Below are 10,907 nucleotides of genomic sequence, written 5' to 3' on the forward strand. Positions count from 1 at the left end.
TCGCGCTGTGGATCGCCGGATCGGCTTTCACCGTGGACGAAGCGGAGTCCAGCCCGGGGTCGTCACATGTGGTTGCCGCAAGCCCACCAGCCGCTCCTTCGTCGAATCCGCCAGCCGCGCTGTTCTCAAGCCCGCCGGCCTCCGCTCACTCAGCCCGCCGGCCGTTCCTCACTCTAGGCCGCCAGCCGCCGCTCACTCTAGCCCGCCGTGTGTGACGCTGTGTGTTTCGTTGCGAAAGCGAAACTACTTTGTTTGGCCTTCCAAAAGAGGACACAACTAGAAAGAAAGTGGTTAAGTTGTATTTACAACACTGTTCCAGAACCGGTCAACCCAAATATTCAGATGTGTGCAGCGCATTTTGCGGAGGATGGTTTACTGATCCAGGGAGAGTAACGTTAGACTTGCCGCAGTCACACTACACTTTGAGCATGCGAAATTTGTTCGGACGCTGCAACGATCGTGGTATGACGTCATGCTCTGCAGCGTCTTTTAAAAATCTTATATTCAACACATAAACAATAATAATACACCTAAAATGTAAAAACATACAATCTACTCCACTTTCCTGCAGCACTGCAGTTTATATTCTTTTAATTCATATAGGAGGTCATGCTGTGACGTATCGATCTGCTGTTGGTCACATGGTGTCACGTGATGCGAATTCGCAGGCCAGAGTTCACCAAGCTTGAACTTTGGAACGCAGCGAAATACGAAAACCATAGATATGTATAGATAGATGCCCCATTCGACGGCTCCAGGCACAGATGCGGCCGCCATCTTGGAACGGTCAACTTGACGTCATTCACCATACTGTAGGTTCTCACTTTTAATTCAGATAGGAGGTCATGCTGTGACGTATCGATCTGCCGTTGGTCACAGGGTGTCACGTGATGTGAATTCACAGGCCAGAGTTCACCAAGTTTGAACTTTGGAACGCAGCGAAATGCGAAAACTTTTCGCACGGGCTTGCGTTTCCGGTCTGACACCTTCGCATGCTTATGAATGGAAGTCAATGGAGCGAAACGTGCAGTGTGACCGTGGCATAAGTCATTATAATCAGTAATTATGTCCCCACTGGATGCTACAAATGCCTCGTTAGTAATGGGTTTTATTGTTTTTGTCTTGTCGCGCTGGGACACAGGGCATCACAGTATAGTAGGGGCGTAACATTTCCGTCACACGCTTGAGGTATTCAGCCAATCACATTTAAAAAATAGGCATGCTAATAAGCAACTAGCTAATAGTAAGAATTGGTCACTATACTAAAGTGTTACCATAATTCCTTTCACATATTTCAATTCAGCTTTGCCATCACAGGAATTAATCAAATTTAAAAATATATAAAAATAGAAAACTGTTATTTTAAATGGTAATAATATTTCACAATATTACTGTTTTTACTGCATTTTTGTACAATGTAGAGCCTTAGTGAGCGTAAGAGACTTGAAAAACACGAAAAAAAGAAAGAGAAAATCCAAGTACCAGGTGAGATTGTACAACTATAAACACCACACACTGTCGGTCTGTTATAATGGTTTGCTATATGGATGGGAACATTTTTTTCAAGGTTCATTCGATGCCAAGAGTTGGGTGAGACTGATGCGTGTTAACATTCTGATGACAAGGAAAATCAAACAATACTCCAGCAGCCATCTGGGACAAGGCTCTGGTACTGAAGACATTTAACATGCCGTATGTTAGTGCTCGCTCTCCGTCTGAAGCTCTTGAGCGGTGTGTGGGATGCAGAGAACCGCACAAGTTCAACAATGTGGGCTGGAGATGGACGAGACTAAACAAGCAGAGCTGTGACATGTGATGCGTTCTTGAGATTAGCTTTAGGTTTGGCCCCTATGTTGTATCTCTCTCTCTCTGGGACTGTGTCAGGTGACCGAGGAAAATAAGTTTCAAGAAGCAACTTGCCTAAAGCCACTGTCTGTTGTGAATCACAATCCGTGGCTTACTATTTCCTACTGTATGATGCATGTTAGCCAGGCATTTTGACGAGACACTGGAGCCATTTTTCTCCATGCACAGTTTTAGACAGGAAGATCTGGTTTGGGACAGTAAGCTACCACCTAGCAATGCCCTAACAACCAACCAGAATACCTAGCAACAGAGCTGCGACATGCTTTGATCTCGCCGCCACGCGGTCACATGGTTCATGGAGCTCTCAATAGTTCCAAACAACTCCACGCTGTCAATATGTTTGAATGCAGTTTCACTATATTTGCAGTATATATATATATATATATATATATATATACACACACACACACACACACACACACACACAAAACAGTTCTTTCTGATCCTCAAATCTGATTGGCTGATAAGAATGCGATATTACACTGATGACAGAGCTCCTCCAAACTTTTCACCGTTTGTATCACTCCGCTTGCCGTATTTCTCACAGCGATTGTCATGGCGGATGCCCCACATATTCAATCTTTATTCTATATTTATCTTACTATTTTACACATTTTAGAATAATATCGAAGTCATCAAAATGATAATATAACTCAAATGTAAGGATTGGGAAGTATGCAATGACCAAAAAATGTTAAATAGCCCATAACGATCTTAGATTTTGGCTTCTTCTTTTAGATTATAGCTGTGCTTACACTGTGCATTTTAAATTTTGAAGTTTTGTGGATTTTAGTTCATGCTTATTAGCTCTGAAGCCATCTATATGATAATTTTCTCCTAAAAATGTTCTCATTATACACTCAAGTAACTCTTGTTATGACAGATTTGAAATGCTCCCTATAATGAGAATCTCCCACCCCCTAATACAACAAAATATCCAATCATGGTTCATGAATGTTATGTAACTAAAACTTATTGGCTATTTATGAAAAAAAATGACTAGCCTTCAGTAGGCTATGTCCCACCCAAACTTCCTGTTTCAACAGGAAATACATCAACCCAGCAAAACCCCTCGATTTAACCCCTCAAAAAGTTTTTAAAATTATACACACACACACACACACACACACACACACAAAACAGTTCTTTCTGATCCTCAAATCTGATTGGCTGATAAGAATGCGATATTACACTGATGACAGAGCTCCTCCAAACTTTTCACCGTTTGTATCACTCCGCTTGCCGTATTTCTCACAGCGATTGTCATGGCGGATGCCCAAATCCACTAAAATTTAAAAAATAATATTGTTTTTGTCTCACAGAATGTTGTTTTAAGAGTTTTTTTTAGGTGATAATGTACTTGTTTAGACTTTAAATATGCTGTTTGTTAATACCCTTACGAAAATTAACCATGGTTTTATTGTAGTAAAAGTGTAGTAACCATGTTTCTTGGCGTATTGATTACCATTTGTATAACCACAGTTTTACTACAAATACCATGGTTAAACTATGGTTAGTGTAGCAAAACCATGGTTAATTTGTGGTTACCATGGTTTAACTATAGTAACCATGTTTTTTTGGTTTAATTTGTAGTAAAACCATGGTTAATTTTCGTGAGGGTAAAGATAACGTCTATTTGAAAATTTGCTTCAACGTTTTCGGACATGTGAGCTCCAGGGCATCAGCAGCCGTTCAGTGCTCCTGAACCCACCGAGAGCAGCCTCACCTCGGCCAGATCTTCTGGAATTTTCCGCTGGCTCTGATGTCTCTATAGTGGTTAAAAATGCTATATAATTCGTTTTGGGTAATTGTGCAGCTAGCTATTTTTTTTTTTTTTCATTTAGCCGCAATTTATATTTGTCTATAAAATGAATGTAAAACATTTAAGCATAAGGTTTTTAACATTAGGCCTATAAGAAACATGAATTCACTCAAGTGTGTCCAAACTTTTGATTAGTAGTGTAGTATTCAGCGCATAGACTCCAGAAGAATCCCATCGAATACTTCAGTATGGCTCTTTAACAGTGTTCAGCTTGTGCAGTGTCGTTTAAAGAACGATTTATTCACTCAGCCGTGAGTGACCGAATCAGCACATCGACAGCGGTCACGTCACATGGGTAGGCTAACGGTTTACCTTTTTCATCCAATTTGTGATTGATTCCTTAATTACCGATCTGATCAAATTACCCAGCTAGCTGCGCATGTTTAACGCCACTCTGCTCCGACAAATTGATAACAGAGAAAAGACAGACAGCGAGTTTGTAGGAAAGAGAGCCTAAGGTCTAATCAGGGCAAAGCCTCTCTATGCTACAATTACGCAAATAACCGAGCAGAGTGACTCATATTTCAAATTCATACCCGCTCGTTTTAATTCAGTGCAGCCGCTGAATGCAAATTAAAGTCTGGTATTGCAGAAATGCTATATAATTCGTTTTGGGTAATTGTGCAGCTATCAACCAACCAGAATACCCAGCAATGACCTAGCAACAGCTTAGAATACCTAACAACTCCGCTTTTAGTTAAAAAACATTACTGTTATGTGAAATCATTTTACAGTACACAAATTATAGGAGAAACCAGAGGTGAAGTGTCAAGGGCACGATGGTGATCATTCCTAGATCATTATACCGCCGAACTTCGGGTACCAACCATTATTATCTCACGTTACGCTGCACTGGCGGTTTTACCCTGAATATGATGCTAATTTAGCTGTTATCCGAGCACTTAGTGCAGCAACTGATCGCAGTTCAGGGTGACTGTGTGTGTCTGTATATGGTTGGTTATGCAGTAGGCACAGTGTGGCCTGACTGAACAGCAGACTGGTTATGCAGCAGATTTCAGGTGAGAGAATCAGGGGGGTTGTCAGGTGTGGGCAGCTGCACCCAGCCGAGCACCGGTGCCTAATGATGGCTCTTTTAATGAGCGCTGATACATGATGAATGCGGCCATATGGTCAGACAGCCTGCCGAAGTCAAGTGCACAATTTTCTTTTAGCATTTAGCAGAGGTAAAGAAGTGATTGCGCGGCGTAGGTTTGTGAACAGCGGGAAGAGAATGTGACCTTCATCCACCCTGCAGAGATTCTGCATTTTAGCTGTACAGTTCAGGAAGTGTTCTTATGAACCGTCATGATCTTTTCTTTACATTACCTACAAATTAGCGAGTGTTATGCAGCCTAATTAGCTTTCAAGCTATGCTATTCACGTCTTTTCATTGCACTGCCGGATCATTTCCTGTGGAAAGCCCAGTAGTCAGTGTGAAATCTAGGAGATAACAAATGGCTGACAATCCCATGAGGCATTAGTGAGGTATGGCAATACATGGAAGAAATTTCAGAATATGAGCGTCTGGGAGATTATATTATGAATCTGAAATGCGTGATATTATTGCCTCAGTGCTTCAGAACTTAGAACAGTCAAATATTTGGCCACACATATTCAATCTTTATTCTATATTTATCTTACTATTTTACACATTTTAGAATAATATCGAAGTCATCAAAATGATTCAGTGCAGCCGCTGAATGCAAATTAAAGTCTGGTATTGCAGAGTCAATGCTTGCCATTGCCGTATATATCATGCATCTGTATTTTTTCATGCTCTTTTTTTTTAAGAATTTACTATGATATGCCAGTTAATGAAGCACTGACCACTACAATTTTCATATAATAGTGGAGGTTTCCAAAAATCAATAAACAAAAGACATATATATATATATGTCATTACAGGGCCAACAGCAGTACTCAAATTTGATTGGTTGATATACATTCCAACAGCACTGGGGCAAGTTCAAGCTCAAACCGGTGTGCACCGTTTTCCTACGGTTTCGTTTTGCACCGTTTTTGTCGGGGCTGAACGCAGCCCTGGACTGCTTGTATCCATTTGCAATGTGGAAATTTCCTTACAGACTTTTTGCAGGTTACATTCATACACCAGTAGGTGGCGACAAGTCTTTATAAATAAGTCGCTGAAAATATTCATTCAACCGATTTGTTCAAATGCACCGATTCATTAAGAATCAAAAGTTACTGTGATTGAATCTCATCGCTGATTTATTCAAAACAAAACCAGTGACGAAACCATTGCATTTCTTGCATTTTTCCCTTTTTACACAACAGTGCAATATAAATCTCAGAATTCTGACTCATGCAGTTCTGAATTAACATCTCTCAGTTCTGACTTTTTTTCTCGAGTCTCACAATTCTGTTTTTTTTTTCCACCATAAAACAGACTTTTGTTTTTAGAATTGCGAGTTTATATCCTGCAATTATGAGTTTATATCTCACAATCGTGAGTTTATATCTCATAATTGTGAGTTTACATCTCATAATTCTCTTTCTTTTTCAAAATTCTGAATCGTAAGATATAAACTCAGAATTGTGGGGGGGTCAGAATTGTGAGATATAAAGTCACAATTACCTTTTTTTTTTTTTTTTTCATCCCGTGGCAGAGACAAGCATTCATAGGAACATATTTCTCAACCTGTTTTCTTTCCATCCTCACTGAGAGCTCGGTTAAATACCGCACCGAGCGTTTGGTTCCGTTAAAACCTCCATGTCCTCCCGCATTGGTAAAACTAAATAGCATTTCAATCTGATCTTTGCTATCCTCCATCATCTCTTCATGCCCCTCTCAAATCTCCCAATAATCCTGTTTAGTCAGGCTGTGTACTTTTCTGTGAAGTGCATGTGTGTGCGTTTAGAGATAGAAAGAGGTAAAGAGGTAAAGAGTGCGAGCGAGAGAATTGGAGAGCGAGCGAGAGTGTGCGAGCAAAAGAGAAAGTCATTCAGCTGTATCAGAGTAGCCGGGGCCATATGCTATTCCTTCTCCAGTTTCCCAGCATGCCTGCTCAAGCCCTCGCCGCTTCAGGTAGAGACACTCACTTAGGGGATGTGAACGGAGTCGCATTGTCCTCTTGCACCAGATGTTATCACGCTCCGCTCGCTAATTGGCTCAGCAAAAACAAAGCAAGAGGATGGAATGCCCCGGCCCACAGGAGCAGTACACAGCCTTCAGCCCAGAGCACCAATAATGATCATACAGACCTCACTGACAGTCCTCTGCAGCAATTAGCAGTCGAGACATACGACTTCCTCCGGCTCTGCCTGTTCCGACACAACATGTCAGTTTTTTTGTTATTCGTGGTGAAGCTGTAATACAAAAAATCATGAATAGTCTTCAAACAAGCCTTCGCTTTCCTCAAGCGGTTGGCAATTCCGATACGAGCGGCTGAACCGAGCTCGGTTTTCAACATGGTGGATTTCCCCACTGTCCTCAGGTTTCTTGTTATTGTTACAATTAAGGTGTTTTCACAGCCATCCTGTGCAGACACAACTGCTAGAGCCATTAGCCGATTTTACAGCTGAAAAACAGAGAGAAGGAGAGAGGAAAGTATGAAGCTTCCTGCGTGTATCCTTAAAAAAATTATAGTCCCAGCAGCAATATTATAGTTTGTAATGATCGTTTTTTTAGTCAAGCTATGATCACATATGTCTATCTATACAACTTTTATTTTTTAATTAATACTTTTATTCAACAAGGACGCATAAAATTGATTATAAGTGACAGTAAAGAACTTAAATAATACAGAAGATTATTCTATTACAAAAGGTTATTTTATTTAAAATAAATGTTGTTCTTTCAAACTTTGTTCATCAAAAAATCCTGAAAAAATTATCACAGTTTCCACAAAAATACTGAGCAGCACAGATGTTTACAACATTGATAAGAAATATTTCTTGAGCACCAAATAAGCATAATAGAAAAATTCCTGAAGGATCATATGACAATAAGACTGGAGTAATGATGCTGAAAATTCAGCTTTGCCATCACAGGAATAAAATGCATTTAAAAATATATTAAAATAGAAAACGGCTGTTTTAAATTGTAATGGTATTTGAATATTATAGTTTTTACTTTATTTTTGATCAAATAAATGCAGCCTTGCCAGCAATGGCGAACTTAAGACGTTAAAAAGTTTAGCGACTTCAAACTTTTAAATAGTATTTATTTATATATTTATTTATTAAAGTCATCATAGGGCAGACTAATTTTAAAATAAAAAAGAAATTGGTATAGTGTTTATTTTTGGTATATTTTATATTTGTTCATGAAAATCATCTAGTTCAGACTAATTTTAAAATATAAATATATGCAATTTAAATATTTAAAAATTACACCATTTTGACACGTAGGTTACCCATCAACTAATGATTTATTTAATATTTAAAAAGTCAGTCATTATTTTAGCAAACTCGCATTCAGTCTGGCTCCATTCTCATATCTAATGACCACTTTTCAGCATCCAATAAGCCCTGCCCTACATTTTACCTCTTATTAAATACTCTGTTTTACTCATAAATGTGGCACATTATGGAATTAAAATATTATTCACATACTTGCTATTCACATTTCACCTTGTCGTTCTGTTCCTGAAGGTTGTGTTCTCTGGTTCCATGTCAAGTTCTAGTAGTGCTGCCTCTCTAAGTGGCAGCAGATGTCTTGTGTGTGTGATCCAGGTCTGGCACTGTTAGCGTGGTATAAGAATGGTCCAGGTCTATTTCAAGGGGATTCACTTAGATTGAGAATGTGAGAATTTCACTGTGATGTGTGATAACCTTGAACAGTGTGAAGAGAAGCAGCACTCTGTACGTCCTACATGATTCTTGGTGCTGTTCCACAGCCTGTGAACTTGGTAAACTAATTTTACTCTGTGCGATCCTGCAGCATAACCAAAAGTTATTGAACAAACTGCTTTGCATATAAACATGCTCATCGGTCTTCATACAGCAGACATAATAAATGCGTATGTGTTCAATTTATTTTCATATAAGGTTATGTTTGTGAGGCACGATATGACTCTGTATCATCCTGAATCCTGGATATTACTCACAAAGCAAAACATTTTTGTCTGCATCCATTTAATTTGTCACAATTTTACTCAAGTTTCACAATTTTCTACATCTGTAATTAAATTCAAAGTGGTCGAAACGCATAATAAACTCATCACTGCAGGTTGTAATTTTAAGGCATCTGAATTTAACGCAATTGTATTGCGTTAAAATGTTTTAGCAGAAGAAATTATGTGTAAATCATTCATAAAAAAACATTTGTATGTAATTGTCCCATTGAATTTAGGTCATTTAGGCTTTATGTACAATTAATGCAGAAATGTCTTCTGTAGTGCTCGTATTTCATGAAGAAGTCCCAATTAAACTGGGAAAGAGTAACAGTTTTTAATTACAATTCTAAATAAGAGGCTTTTCTTTCATCGCAACAGTGTTGGAATAACTCCAGGTCAATATTATGCATTAATTTTCTGTTTGGTGCTATAATAGAATTATATTTTAACATTCAAGATACAGTTCTACTTTTTAAGTATTTGGTATCATTCTCTTCTCTGTGCTGGGAACTCAACTGGGGCTGTCGGCACAGAAAAGTTGTATTCTGTCAATCTCCTGTCGTTCTATGATAGATTGCCCTTTGCGAATGAAAATCCAGTCATGCATGATAAGTAAGGCTGATATCTGGCCATGTGACTGAAATCCATACCCTATAAATGGCTATATTTCAATTCTATGAGGCAAACCACAGGGTTTTTCCCCTGCTGGTAGATACACCATTCTGCAGGCAAAATGCTTCTGTTTTTTGTTTTTTTTTTAGTTTATTAGATCAAAATTGTATAACTCAATAAAGAATAAATGAATAAAGACTGCACAAATTAATTGCATTACAACAGTTGAAATGAGCAGGGAATGCTAACGGATTCACTTTCTCCACGTGATTTATACGTGAGAGTCAAACACATTTATGACCCAGACTTTATGACAGACAGACAGACGTCATCATATTATGTCATGGATGTCAGCAGCTGTCAGTCATCATTACTTGGCAAATATAACTGGCAATCAACCAATCAAAAGAGAGCAATGAATAAGGGGGTGTTTAAACTTGTAGTTCGTTATTTTGGTTATTTTGGTCCGGACTAAAAAGGAAAATGATAGTTTGCTTAGCGTTCACACAGTCATTTTTAACACTGAATCTAAAGATACAAAACAAAAGGCGTAAGAATACAGACACAACCTGATTGGACAGCTTTTATGACATATATTTTGCAAACTTATAGAACATCCAAAACTGCGGTTTGCACTGAATGCACTCGTGGTGTACACATGGTGGAATGTTTGCCAAATGATAACTCACTAGAGCTTTTAAAATGCGTCAAGGACAGCAGCAGGAATTTATCCATTGTGCTCAAAGAGATCTGCTAATCGATCTGCTAATCGACAGACTTCGATGCCTGTACCGAACTGTAACATCCAAGTAAAGAACCAGGTATGCTTGAGCATTCTGTCCTTTTAAGGGACTCATCTTGTTACATCATGTGCTGTTTTTGTCCATTTTGATACAGGTGCCAGATCATGTGTGCAATTGAGGAATTCCTGCAACTGTTTTAAATACAACTGTTTTATATACATTTTATAAGCTCTTCAGTTGTTACAAGCTGGTAAAAATACCACCATATGTACAAATATCCAATGAGTGCATTTAGCCCAGCACACCGCATTATTTTGGATGTTCGGAAAGGTCACCAATTATACATCAGAAAAGTTGTCCAGTCATGTTGTGACCGTATCCTTATGCCTTTTGTTGTGCATCTTTAGGTTTGATGTAAAATATGACAGTGTGAATGCTAAGTGAACCAAGACCAAACATATAATTTTCTCTTTTGGTCCAGACCAAAACCATCAAGAGAACTGAACTACAACACATCCTTAGTCGAACAAGTGGTCTTGGACCCGCATGTCGCACCAAGGAACGGATGGCAGCGTTCACACTTATTCAAATTAACCGCACTAACAGAAATCGCACCACAGTTTGTTTAAAGGGGTCATATGATGCGATTTAAATTTTTCCTTTCTCTTTGGAGTGTTACAAGCTCTTGGTGCATAAAAAAGTCTCAAATCCCAAGAGATATTCTTTATAAAAGTTAAGAGTCAGCCACACCTACCTAAAACGGCTCGTTCTAACACCCCCCCACAT

Source organism: Sinocyclocheilus rhinocerous, unplaced genomic scaffold, assembly GCF_001515625.1.
Source record: "Sinocyclocheilus rhinocerous isolate Xijiao unplaced genomic scaffold, SAMN03320098_v1.1 scaffold2448, whole genome shotgun sequence".
NCBI lineage: Eukaryota > Metazoa > Chordata > Actinopteri > Cypriniformes > Cyprinidae > Sinocyclocheilus > Sinocyclocheilus rhinocerous.